Consider the following 14,747-nt stretch of genomic DNA (forward strand, 5'->3'; position numbering starts at 1 on the left):
CTGTGGGCCATCAGCAGCAGCAGAATTGTACTCAAACACAATCTATAACCTCATGACCCGGCATATCCCTCACTCTACCATTACCATCAAGCCAGGGGATCAACCCTGGTTCAATGAAGAGTGCAGGAGAGCATGCCAGGAGCAGCACCAGGCATACCTAAAAATGTGGTGTCAAATTGGTGAGGCTATAACATAGGACTACTTGTGCACCAAACAGCATAAGCAGCAAGTGATAGGACTTAGCAATTTCACAACCAACGGATCAGATCTAAGCTCTGCAGTCCTGCTACATCCAGTTGTGAATGGTGGACAATTAAACAACTCACTGGAGGAGGAGGCTCCATAAATATCCCCATCCTCAATGATGGAGGAACTCAGAACATCGATGCAAAAGATAAGGCTGAAGCATTTGCAACAATCTTCAGCCAGAAGTGCCGAGTGGATGATCCATCTCGGCCTCCTCCGGAGGTCCCTAGCATCACAGCTGCCAGTTTTTAGCCAATTCGATTCACTTCACATGATATCCAGAAACGGCTGAAAGCACTGGATACTGCAAAAGCTATGGGCCCTGACAATATTCCTGCAAAAGTGCTGAAGACTTGTGCTCCAGTACCAGCCACGCCCCTGGCCAAGCTGTTCCAAAACAGCTGCAAAATTGGCATCTACCTGACAATGTGGAAAGTTGCCCAGGTATGTCCTGTGCACAAAAAGTAGTCAAATCCAACCTGGCCAATTACCATCCCATCAGTCTACTCTTGATCATCAGTGAAGTGATGGAAGGGGTCATCAACAGTGCTATCAAGTGGCACTTGCTTAGCAATAACCTACTCACTGATGCCCAGTTTGGGTTCTGCCAGGGTCGTTCAGCTCCTGACCTCTTTACAGCCTTGGTTCAAACATGGACAAAACAGCTAAACTTCTGAGGTGAGGTGAGAGTGACTGTCCTTGACATCAAGGCAGCATTTGACCAAGTGTGGTATCAAGGAGCCCTAGCAAAACTGGAGTCAATGGGAATCAGGGGGAAAAATCTCCACTGGTTGGAGTCATACATAGCATAAAGGAAGATAGTTGTGGTTGTTGGAGGTCGATCATCTCAGCTCCAGGACATCACTGCAGGAGTTCCTCAGGGTAGTGTCCTTGGCCCCACCATCTTCAGCTGCTTCATCAGTGACCTTCCTTCCATCATAAGGTCAGAAGTGTGGATGTTCACTGATAAAGCTCTCCAAAGAGAGAAAATCTAACCATCACCCCTTGATGTTCAATGGCATTACCATCACCGAATCCCCCACTCTCAACATCGTGGGGGTTACCATTGACCAGATATTGAACTGGACCAGCTGTGGAAATACTGTGGCTACAAGAGCAGGCCAGAGGCTAGGAATTGTGCAATGAGTAACTCACCTTCTGACACCCCAAATCCATCCACCATCTACAAGGCACAGGTCAGGATTGTGTTGGAATACTCCCCACTTAGCTGAAAGAGTGCAGCTCCAATAACACTCAAGAAGCTTGACACCACCCAGGACAAAGCAGCCCGCTTGATTGGCACCACATCCACAAACATTCATTCCCTCCAGTGGCAGCAGTTTGCAGGATCTATAAGATACACTATAGAAACTCACCAGGGTTCCTTCGACAGCAGCTTCCAAACCCACGACCACCACCATCTAGAAGGACAAGGGCAGCAGACTCATGGGAACACCACCACCTGGAAGTTCCCCTCCAAGTCACTCACCATCCTAACTTGGAAATATATCACCATTCCTTCACTATCACTGGGTCAAAATCCTGGAACTCCCTCCCTAACAATACTGTGGGTGTACCTACGCTAGATAGAATGCAGTAGTTCAATAAGGCAGCTCACTGCAATTAAGGATGGGCAATAAATGCCGGCTTAGCCAGTGATGCCCACAGCCTATGAATGAATAAAAAAAATGATTGCACAATGTTCAGCACCATTAGTAACTCCTCAGTTACTGAAGTAGTCCATGTCCAAATGCAGCAAGACCTGGACAATATCCAGGCTTGGGCTGACAAGTGGCAAGTAACATTCATGTAACACAGGTGCCAGGCAATGACCATGTCCAACAAGGGACAATCTAACCATTGTCCCTTGATGTTCAATGGTATTACCATCACTGAATCCCCCACTATGAACATCCTGGGGGTTACCATTGGCCAGAAACTGAACTGGACTAGTCACATAAATACTGTGGCAACTTGAGAAGATCAGAGGCTAGGGGCGGAATTGTCCCTGATTTACACTAAGTGCGGCAGTAGGAGGGTAAAACAACATTTTACCCATCAGCCGCAATGCCTGTATTTCACACCATATCATCCCAAACCTGCCACATTAATTATGTATTCCCACTTAACACACCGTTTCCAGGGTGGGTGGGTGTCTGCCAGACCATCACCTCGTCAATTCACCACACTGGGTGCCATGTTTAAAATCCAGCTGTGCGCTCACCTCTCAGTGCTTCCAGCCCATGACTGCTGTAAAGAAGACATGGCCCTGAAAAGCAAACAGGCTGCAGCCCCAGGTTCATTAATGCATCCCTCAAGCGCCTTTTGGACACAGTGGGGGCTTGCTGTAATGTCCTCTACCCCTGCTCTGGGCGCAGAGTGGACAGCAACATCACTAATCCAGCTTGGGAGGCAGTGACAGCAGTGGTCCATAAGACCATACGACATAGGAGCAGAAGGAGGCCATTCAGCCCATTGAGTCTGCTATGCCATTCAATGAGATCATGGCTGATCTGATAATCTTCAACTCCACTTTCCTGCCTTTTCCCCATTATCCTTGATTCCCTTACTGATTAAAAATCTGTCCATCTCCACCTTGAATACACTTACTGACCCAGCCTCTACAGTGCTCTGCGGTAAAGAATTCCACAGATTCACTACCCTCTGAGAGAAGAAATTACTCCTCATCTCTGTCTTAAATGGGTGACCCCTTACTCTGAGATTATGCCCTCTGGTCCTAGACTCTCCCACAAGGGGAAACAACCTCTCAGCATCTACCCTGTCAAGACCCCTAAGAGTCTTATATGTTTCAATAAGGTCACCTCTCATTCTTCTAAACTTCAACGAGTACAGGCCCAACCTACTCAACCTCTCCTCATAGGAAAATCCCTCCACACCTGGGATTAACCTAGTGAACCTTCTCTGGACTGCCTCCAATGCCAGTATATCTTTTCTTACATAAGGGGACCAAAACTGTTCACAGTATTCTAGGTGTGGTCTAACTCGTGCCTTGTATAGTTTTAGCAAGGCTTCCCTATTTTTATACTCCATTCCCTTTGAAATAAAGGCCAACTTTCCATTTGCCTTCCCTATTACCTGCTGAACTTGTATGTTAGCTTTTTGTAATTCATGCACAAGGATTCCTAAATCCCTCTGTGCTGCAGCTTTCTGCAGTCTTTCTCCATTTAAATAATATTCAGCTCCTCTATTCTTCCTGCCAAAGTGCATAGCCTCCCATTTTCCCACATTATATTCCATCTGCCAAGTTTTTGCCCATTCACTTAACCTGTCTATATCCCTCTGTAGACTCTTTGTATCATCCTCACCACTTGCCTTCCCAACTATTTTTGTGACATATACAAACTTGGCGATAGTACAATTGACTTCCTTCATCCAAGTCATTAATGTATATTGTAAATGAGTGTGCCCCCAGCACTGATCCTTGTGGCACTCCACTAGTTACAGGTTGCCATCCAGAAAATAGCCCCCTTATCTCAACTCTCTGTCTTCTATTAGTTAGCCAATTCTCTATCAATGCTAATGTACTACCCCACACCATGGGCTCTTAGCTTATTAAGTATCCTTATGTGCGGTGTGTTATCGAATGCCTTTTGAAAATCCAAATATATTACAAGTACTGGTTCGCCTTTATCTATCCTGTTTGTTACCTCCTCAAAGAATTCTAATAAATTTGTCAGGCATGATTTCCCCTTCATGAAGACATGCTGACTCTGCTTGATTAAATTATGCATTTCTAAATGCTGTGCTATTACATCCTTTATAATAGACTTCAACATTTTCCCAATGACAGATGTTAAGCTAACAGGCCTATAGTTACCTGTTTTTTGTGTACCTCCCTTTCTGAATAAGGGTGTTACATTGGCAGTTTCGCAGTCCTCTGGGACTTTTCCAGAATCTAAGGATTCTTGGAAGATTACTACCAGCACATCCATTATCTCTGTGGCTACTTCCTTTAATAACCTAAGATGCAACACATCAGGTCCAGGTTTTATTTCCTTAGTTCTAATGAAGAGTCATACGGACTGGAAACATTAACTGCGTCCCTCTCCGCAGATGCTGTCAGGCCTGCTGAGTTTTTCCAGCTATTTTTGTTCCTTTAGCCTTTAGCCCCATTTGTTTCCCTAGTACTTTCTCTCTAGTGATAATTATTGTATTTATTTCCTCCCTGTCACTGCTTTGCCCCATGATTATTTAGTATTTTTGGAATGCTCTACGTGTCTTCTGCCATGAAGGCTGATGCAAAGTATTTATTCAACTCCACTGTCATTTCCTGGTTCCCCATTATTATTTCCCCAGCCTCATTCTCTAAGAAGCCTTTGCTCACTTTGCCCGTCTCTTCATTTTTATATATTTAAAGAAGCTCTTGCTGTCCATTTTTATGTTACTTGCTAGTTTACCCTCAAAGTTTACTTTCTCCCTCTTTATTATTGTTTTGGTCATCTTTTGTTGCATTTTAAAACTCTCCCAATCCTCTGGCTTACCACTAATCTTTGCCACTTTGTATGTTTTTTCTTTCGATTCGATACTATCTGTCAGCGACAATGCCCAGCACAAGAGGGCAGCCACTCAGTGTCGTAAGAGGATGAGTGATCTCCTCTGTTCCACCAGGGTAAGTCACTCTTCTCATCATTCTCAACTCACAAACCCATCACACACCCGCAGGGCCCTCACTCACTGCCAGTGCAAGGGACATCACCATCCACTCTAATATACACACCTTCATTATCCTCATCCCATCCACTCACCACCCACACAGGCCAGGCTTACTTATCACCTGACCTGGCAGGCACCCTGCTTACACTCTCTTCACCTCCATTCATGTAGGACAAGGGCTGGCACACAACAACAGGGAGAGGTCACAGACCGGTGGAGGAATGCCTGAAATCAAGGTCCTCACGGACTTTGAAAACAGAGCCATCCAGCTAGCCGGCGATGACCAGGACCGGTCCTGTGTTGACAGTGAGGTCAGCGCTGCTCTACCAAGTGAGGGTCCAGCAATGCAACATCCATCAGACAGCCATGCTGTGAGTGATGTGTCCTGTTTCACAGGCCACTGCCAGGCACTAATTATCTCTCCTTGCTTTCACAGGCACATCTGGGAAACAGCCAATGGAGCCCGTGACCCAGGGCCTCCAATCAAGCCCCGAAGAAACCTCTGAAGAGGAATCAGAAGGCACCCTCCCTGAAATCCCATCACAGCGTCACCCACACCCTCCACCAGACCCATCACAGCCTCACCCACACCCTCCACCAGCGCAGAGGCACACACTTCAGTGGGAGCTAACTTTAGAGTAGCCTCGGGATCACAATCTGGTGAGCACATGGCACTGTCTGATCCACAGCAGGCAGAGGCAGGGACTTCCCAGGTCCCCGGCACTCGGAGGAGCTGCTGGAGGCCAGAACGTTGCTGAGTCCGAGTCAGATGAGGAGCCTCTGGACTTGGTCATGTCACAGTTGCTGGAGCTGCAAAGGCAAGCTCGGGAACATCAGGAAGGGATGTCCGATACACTCCTCAGATCACGTTCCTTCAATATCACTCGGTCAAAGTCCAGGAACTCCCTCCCATGTACCCACACCACATGGACTGCAGCGGTTCAAGAAGGCAGCTCACCACCACCTTCTCAAGGGCAATTAGGGATGGGCAACAAATGCTGGCCCAGCCAGCGAAGCCCACATCCCGTGAATGAATTTAAAAATAAGTGCTGAGGGGGTCCTGCACTGTCTGGTCTGTTGCACTGAGGGAGTGCTGCATTGACACGGGGCCAGCACTGAAGGAATGCTGCACTGTCAAAGGGGTGGTACTAAAGTACCACATCATTGTCAAAGCAGCAGTGCTGAGGGAGCATTGTCCTGTCAGTGAGCACTACTGAGAGTCTGCTTCACAGTTTTAGGGGCAGTACCGAGGGAGTGCTGCACTGTCGAAGGGTCAGTACTAAAGGTGCGCTGCACTGTCGGAGGGTCAGTATTGAAGGAGTGCTACACTGTCAGAGAGTCAGTACTGAAGGAGTGCTGCACTGTTGGAGGGTCAGTACTGAGGGAGGGCTGCGATATCTTAGGGTCAATACTGAGGGAGTGCTGCACTGTTGGAGGGTCAGTACTGAGGGAGTGCTGTACTGTCAGAGGGTCAGTACTGAGGGTGCACTGCACTGTCAGAGGGTCAGTACTGAGGGAGGGCTGCAATATCTGAGGGTCAATGCTGAGGGAGTGCAGCACCATCGGAGGGTCAGTACTGAGGGAGCATCGCACTGTCAGAGGGTCAGTACTGAGGGAGTGCTGCACTGTCAGAGGGTCAGTACTGAGGGAGTGCAGCACTGTCAGAGGGTCAGTACTGAGGGAGTGCAGCACTATCGGAGGGTCAGTACTGAGGGAGTGCTGTACTGTCGGAGGGTCAGTACTGAGGGAGTCCTGTACTGTTGGAGGGTCAGTACTGAGGGAGTGCTGCACTGTCAGAGGGTCAGTACTGAGGGAGTGCTGCACTGTCAGAGAGTCAATACTGAGGGAGTGCAGCACTGTCGGAGGGTCAGTACTGAGGGAGTACAGCACTATCGGAGGCTCAGTACTGAGGGAGTGCTGCACTGTAGATATGCCTTATTTTGGATGAGATGTTAGATGAGCCTTTTCTTTTTCTGTTCCATCACTTTCGTTGTCTCGAGAACCTCTAGAATGAAGACAAAAATGCAATTATGTACATGAAACTGACAAAACGTGGTGGTGTTCTGGTTGCATTACTCGATTTCTCATCCTTGATGTCTGCACTAATAATCTAGGGAATATGATTTCATAATCCCACAGTAACGTTTAGAGAACTTGGATTTAATTTAAGTAAAAACAAACTGGCATCAGTTAATGTCAGATTGTCATCGAAACCCATCTGCTTCATGAATGTTCTTTATGGAAGTAGATCCGCTGTCTTTGCCCAGTCTGTGCCTATATTCCAGTTCCACGACAATGTGAATGATTCTTAGCTGCCCTCTGTTGTCAGGGCAACTAAGGATGGATGATAAATTCCGGTGACGTTCACATTTGGCAATGAACAAATAAAAATATGAAGTCTTCACAAACCATTAACCACATGGCAAGTAGGACTCAGATCTGCTGACTCATAATGCCACATGTTGGAAAAATCTAATCTTAACACATTTACAATTTGTTCCATCAGTTTTATTTCCCCTAATAATTTGTTAACGAAGGCTAGTGCAGCAAGATTGTGCGCATTGAACATCTATGGATCTATGTACCTGTGTTCAGGAGAAATAAGTGTTTCAGACTTTGTAATCAAATAGGAATACAATTTTATCACCAATGTTATCAGTCAAATAAACTCCAGAGCATTAACCAAGAAATATATTTGTGCAGATGCACATATTCATAACCGTGGTAAATGTCATGTGACTGACTGTCATGTGACAAAGGCTCCAGGATGATGTCCAAGCCGTGCTGGCAACTGTAAGATTTTTTTTTAAATTCTGTCTCAGGGCCAGCATTGCCCATCCCTAATTGCCCTTGAGAAGGTGGTGGTGAGCTGCCTTCTTGAACCGCTGCAGTCCATGTGGTGTAGGTACATCCACAGTGCTGTTAGGGAGGGAGTTCCAGGATTTTGGCCCAGCGACAGTGAAGGAACGGTGATATATTTCCAAGTCAGGATGGTGAGTGACTTGGAGGGGAACTTCCAGCTGGTGGTGTTCCCATGTGTCTGCTGCCCTTGTCCTTCTAGATGGCAGAGTTCTTGGGTTTGGAAGGTGTTGTCTGAGAAGCCTTGGTGAGTTGCTGCAGTGCATCTTGTAGGTGATTGAGTCCTCCCACCAGTGGCAGCAGTATATTTAAAAACCTGGAGCTTGCATCCAAAAACAAAACATGCTCTTCATCATCTGACAGTGCAGGGCAAAAGCACTGTAGCACTTACCGAGCACAGAAGGGGTAGTACCTTCACTGGGGGAGGTCAACAGGAAACATTTGGCCCAGACTCAAGCACAGAGAGCAAGACAAATGTCCTTCTCCCTTTAGAATGAGAGTCTGAAAGAGTCAACCGCCAACCCACAATGTAGTGTCCTCCCTGTGAGTGTGCAACAACAATAACTTACATGTATATAACAGTTTCAACATCAGAAAACATCCCAAAGTGCTTCACAGGAGCTTTATCAGGCAAAATTTAACACTGAGCCAACCAAAGAGCTATTAAGACAGGTGCCCAAAAGTTTGCTCAAAAAGATAGATTTTGGGGAGCATGTTAAAGGAGGAGAGAGGTAAAGAGGTGGAGAGGTTTAGGGAGGGAATTCCTGAGCTTAGGGCCCAGGCAGCAGAAAGCACAGCCTCCAATGGTGGAGTGACGGAAATTGGGGCTGTGGATGAGGCCAGAATTGGAGGAGCGCAGAGATCTCAGCGAGTTCTCAGCCTGGAGGAGATTTCAGAGGTAGGGAAGCATAGAAACTTGGAACTAAGAGCAGGAGAAGGCCATTTGTCCCTTCGAGCCTGCTCTGCCATTCATTATAATCATGACTGATCCTCTATCTCAACACCATATTCCCACTTTCTCTCCATACCCCTTGATGCCACTAATAGCCAAAAAATTATCAATTTCTTTCTTGAATATACTCAGTGAAAGGGTGAGAAAGGGAGGGATTTGGAAATAAAGGATGAGAATCCAGGTGATGCCAGACCTGAAGCTGCTGTAGGTTAGTGACCAGAGGGGGGATGGTTAATGGAATTTAGTACAAGTTAGCAAACGGAGACAGATTTTGGGTGAGCTAAAGTGTGTGGAGGGTGGAATATGGGACCCCAGCTGGGACAGAGGTTAGAATAGTTAAAGAGAGGGAATAAACACAAGGGCGAAGGTTTCAGCAGTGGATGAGTCGAGGCAGGAAGGAGTTAATACTCTTAATATGCCTCAGGAAAATTACAGGCCACCTGTAATGACTGGCATTGTAAGCTTACAAAGAGTGAATAAATATTCCAATAATGAAGCTATCAGACACAAGAAATAAAATTGTTGAGGATATTGAACACTCTGACAGGTCAAGAATGGCCTTGCAACTTGTGAGCAATTGGGTGACTAAGCTAAACAGCAGGCAGTAGAAGTGTTAAATCCCATGCCCCAGAAAGCTTTTATTTTCAATACAGAATGGAGATGTACAGACTAAAGGGCCACAGTTTTTATTTAAAATGGTTATTGTGATAATCCATGTGCTTGGAAAGCATATATTTTCTTTTTATCTAATGCCCCATTAAGGCCAAAGTGGGCTGGGAAGTATCCTGAAAGAGGGTTAATTAGTTTCCTGGTTATGACATCATTAGGTTCCAAGAAATACCCATGTGACCTGGAGTTGCCAAGGCAATGAACAGCTAAGAAGCAAAGGTAAATAGAAAGCTAACTCCAGTGGGGTTGGGTCAGCCAGCATTTTCTGTTTGGTAGTTCGGAATACATTGAGAATTCACGTGAAAAGGAAACAAGAGAGGTTCTCTCCAAATGGAACACTTTTGTGATTCGCAACCTTCGAACAGATCCTGGTATTGAAGCAGGTCTGTTTGAACAGAGCAGAGTCTGTGATACTGTGTGGGTTGTACATTTAGAAAGAGCAGAGAGTGGAAGACAGGAAGGAGAAAGAACTGTGGATTTGACAAAACAGATTGCTACTGCCTCAGTGTTACCAGAGCCCACCAGACCAGTTAAAGGGATCATGGAATGGAGTCTCTGGGCAGAATTTTGCCCTTGATGGGCAGGCGGGCCCCACCGGCTCAGCGGTGGGCAGGCAGCCGATCGCCGCCGCCGAAAGGGGCCCCACCGCCATTTTGAGTGGGCGGGCCACCCAACAGGAAGTGCTATGCGCTTCCTGTGCAGGGGGGAGGGATTCCCTAACTGTCAAAGAGTGCACTGCTCCCTGAAGCTAATTGCTGTCTCAGGGAGAGCGATGAAAGTGTTATAAACTTAAAAAAAAGAAAAAGAAAAAAATTATTAACATGTCCCCCTCTTGTGACAACATCACACGAGATGGGACATGTTAATAAATATCACATAAAGTTTATTAACGTTTTTTAAAAGGGACATGAAACCTCATCCCGCCGGTGGATGAGATTTCATGTATTATCAGAAGCCGGCTGGGGCTCCTGGCCTGCCCGCCAGCCTTAAGGTTGGACGGGCAGGTCTTTAATTGGCTTAATTATCCTGTTAATGGCCTCATTTTACCCTCGGCGTGTGGGCCTCACCTCCAACTCGCCCAAAGGAAAATTTCTGGCCTTTGAGGAATCTGTGCCATCAGGACTATTGTGACTCAGGGAGAGAGGATTTGCATACCATGCACCTTTTTTCTGGTAACCTTGTCCAGGGATCAGCTGCTGGCGAATGCAACTCAGGAACCAAAATGATTGGATGGGAAGTGAGAAACCCCACAGAATGGAGGTCAGGTTGGATGTGAGATTGCGCGTGAGATTCCACATTTTTGTCGGAGGTAATGTCTGTATGTAATTACACGAGGGCATATCTTTGTTGTGCGGACTATTTAAAGTGAAACTTAGCTTTTTATTTGAAATATCTTGCATTTGTTAATTAATGTTTGAATTATCCTGATTTTAGTTGGTTTGTTGCAGTGAATGTCCAGTGGATTTCTTTCCATTTAGGGTATTCCTTTCTTTTTAAAAATGATCATTTTTAATCTACGGGGATTGTAGCATTATGGATTCTTTCCCTGACAACAGTCAGGTCAAGAAGGTCGGTGACCAGAGGACACAATTTAAGGTCGTTGGCAACAAGCCAGAGGGGAGATGAGGAGATTTTTTTTTTGCGCAAAATAAATTGTTGTGACCTGGAATGCACTGTTTCAAAGGGTAGCGGAAACAGATTCAATAATAACTTTTAAATGGGTCTTGTCTAAATACTTGAGAAAAGGGAATTTGCAGGGCTGTGGGATCAGAGCAGGGATGTAAGTCTAATTGGACAGCTCTGTCAATGAGCCGGCACAGGCTCATTGGGCTGAATGTCCTCCTGTGGTGCTGCATAATTCTACAATTGTGTAACAAGGAATGATTCGTTTTTATAAGGGGCGATACCAAGCAAACAAAATAGCCATACATTTCAATATGATTTACACCAAGACATCATGAGGCTACAAAAAATGCAGCAGACCTTTAAAAGCTGCTTGGAGTTCAATTGCTGCCAATCTTCTTCCGTCCTCTGAGAGCTAATTAGCATAAACTGTGCACCAGAGGCAAAGCAACAGAAACCCTACAGGAGTCCATTAAAAAAATTTACCATCAACATCTCTTTCATTTCCCAGTGTTTATCCCTCTTTGGAACAACAGCCTGGAAGGAACAAAATTCAATGAAAATTAAATAAATTATTCATAAAAAGCACAGAATTAGCGGATGTTATCACACATTTGATTTCTCATTTCCCAAAGCGCAGCCCACTTATTTTGTCAAATTACAGTCTGTGTTTATCTCGCTAACTGAGGGTGTTAGACTGTTTCTTAAAGGGCCAGTGACCTCTCCTTAAATTGTTTACAAGACACTTTAATAACTAAACACACCAATATTTTGGCATATCAATAAAGCAATAAAAGTGTTTTATCAGTTTTGTATGTCATGGTAATTTTAAAATCATAGTAATGCATTAGTAGAGATTGGATGATGCTGGCTGACAAATCTACATTGTGGCTGTAGTGTGTAACATCTACAGCTGCCAAATCTGTGAGACCTCCCTGTGGGAGTCATCTATAGGCCTCCGAAGAGTTGCCTCACTGTAGGACAAAGTACAAATCAGGAAATAATGGAGGTGTGTAAGAAGGGTGTTACATGTCTTGGGTGATTTTAATCTGTATATTGACTGGACAAATCAGATTGGCAGGGGTAACATGGAAGACGAATCTGTAGAATGCATCAGGGATTGTTTCTTAGAGCAATACATTGCAGAGCCTACCCAGGAACAGACAATTTTAGATGGAGAAATGTGTAATGAGGTAGGATTAATAAGAGATCTCAAAGTTAAGGATCGTCTAGGGGGTAGCGATCATAACATGGCAGAATTTCAAATTCAGTTTGAGGGTGAGCAACTTGGATCTCAAACCAGTGTCCTCAACTTAAATAAGGGCAATTACAGAGGCATGAAGAAAGAGTTGTCTAAAGCAGGCTGGGAAAATAGACAAAGATTGAGGTCAGTGGATGAGCAGTGGCTGACATTTAAGCAGATATTTCATAACGCTTAGCAAAAATTTATCCGAGTCAAAAAGAAGGACTCGATGAGAAGGATGAGCCACCTGTAGTTAATAAAGGTGGTCAAGGAAAGCATCCAGTCAAAAACCAAGGCATACAAAGCAGCAAAAACTAGTGGTAGGCCAGAGGATTGGGAATTTTTTTAGGAACCAGCAGTGGAAACTAAAAAGCTAGTAAAGAGGGAGAAAATTGATTATGAAAGTAAATTGGCAAGAAATATAAAAACAAACAGAAAGGGCTTCTATAGATATATAAAAAGAGAGTAGCTAAAGTGAGCGTGGGACCCTTGGAGGATGCAACTGGAGAATTGATAATGGGGAACAGGGAAATGGCAGATAACTTAAATCAATATTTTGCATCAGTCTTCATAGTGGAGGACACTATACATTCCAAAGATATCAGATAAGCAAAGAGCTAATGGGAGGAAAGATCTTGTAACAGTCTCTATCACGAGGGGCAAAGTATTTGACTAAGTAATGGGACTAAAGGCAGACAAGTCACCAGGACCTGATGACCTGTACCCAAGGGTTTTAAAGGAAGTGGCTGCAGAGATAGTGGAGGCATTGGTCGTAATATTCCAGAACTCACTGGATTCTGGGAGGGTCCCAGAGGATTGGAAAGCCGTTAATGTGATGCCCCTGTTCAAGAAGGGAGGGAGACAAACAACAGGAAACTATAGGCCAGTCAGCCTAACATCTGTTGTTGGGAAAATGCTTGTCTATTATTAAGGAAGAAATAGCAAGACATTTAGAAAAGTTTAACGCAATCAGAGTCATCGTGGTTTTGTGAAAGGGAAATCATGTTTGACAAATTTGCTAGAGTTCTTTGAGAATATAACAAGCAGAGTTTATAAAAGGGAGCCAGTAGATGTAGTGTATTTGGATTTCCAGAAGGCATTCAATAAGGTTCTACATAAAAGGTTATTGCACAAGATAAGAGCTCACGGTATTGGGGGTAATGTATTGGCATGGATTGAGAATTGGTTAACACACAGAAGTCAGAGAGTCAGGATTAATGGGCCTTTTTCAGGTTGGAAAGATGTAACTAGTGGAGTGCCACAAGGATCAGTCCGAGGGCCTCAATTATTTACTGTCTATATTAATGACTTGGAGGAGGAGGCAGAGGCTGATAATATAAAAATCTGTGGGAGGACATGTTGTGATGAGGACATAAAGAATCTGCAAGGGGATATAGACAGGTTGAGTGAGTGGGCAAAAACCTGCCAATGGAGTTTAACGTAGGAAAGTGTGAGGTCATGCACTTTGATTGGAAGAATCAAAAGGCAAACTATTACTTAAATGGAGAAAGACTCCAAAACAGTGCAGCTCAGAGGGATCTGGGTGTTCTTGTGCATGAAACACAAAAAGTTAGCCTGCATGTGCAGCAAGTAATTAAGAAGGCAAATGGAATTTTGGCCTGTATTACTAGAGGGTTGGAGTTTAAAAATAGGGAAGTCTTGTTACAACTGTACAGGGTGTTGGTGAGGCCACACCTGGAGTACTGTGTACAGTTTTAGTCCCTGTATTTAAGAAAGGATATACTGGCATTGGAGGCAGTTCAAAAGAGATTCACTCGGCTGATTCCTGGGATGAAGGGGTTGACTTATCAAGAACATCTAAACAGGTTAGGCCTTTATTCATTAGAGTTTAGAAGAATGAGGGGTGATCTTATTGAAACGTACAAGATTCTGAGGGGGCTTGACAGAGTAGATGTTGAGAAGATGTTTCCACTTGCTGGGGAATCTTGAACTAGGGGACATAGTTACAGAATAAGGGGACACTCATTTAAAACTGAGATGCAAAGGAACTGAATGTCTGGAATCCTATACCTCAGAGAGCTGTGGAGGCTAGATCACTGAAAGTATTTAAAGGGGAGGTACATAGATTTTTGAAATATCGGGGAGTTGAGGGCAATGAGGAGCTGGCATGAAAGAGGAGTTGAGGCCTGGGGCAGATCAGCCATGATCTTATTGAATGGCGGGGCAGGTTTGAGGGGCCAAATGGCCTACTCCTGCTCCTATTTCTTCTGATCTTTTGTTCTACCACCTATAAGGGCTAGGGCAGCAGACATATGGGAACATCACTGCTTGCAAGTTCCCCTCCAAGTCACACAACTTTACCTATTGCCCAGATTCCCACTGTCTCCCTAGAGAAAATAATTGGTGTCGATTCATTTAAATACAAATTAGATCGATTACTTTCATAAAATTCCATTTTCAGGCATAGCATGTGTTAAGTTGATGCTTTAGTGCCAGTATTGAGGGACTGCTGCACATTTG

The sequence above is a fragment of the Carcharodon carcharias genome, chromosome 14 (genome assembly GCF_017639515.1).
Source record: "Carcharodon carcharias isolate sCarCar2 chromosome 14, sCarCar2.pri, whole genome shotgun sequence".
NCBI classification, from domain to species: Eukaryota; Metazoa; Chordata; class Chondrichthyes; order Lamniformes; family Lamnidae; genus Carcharodon; species Carcharodon carcharias.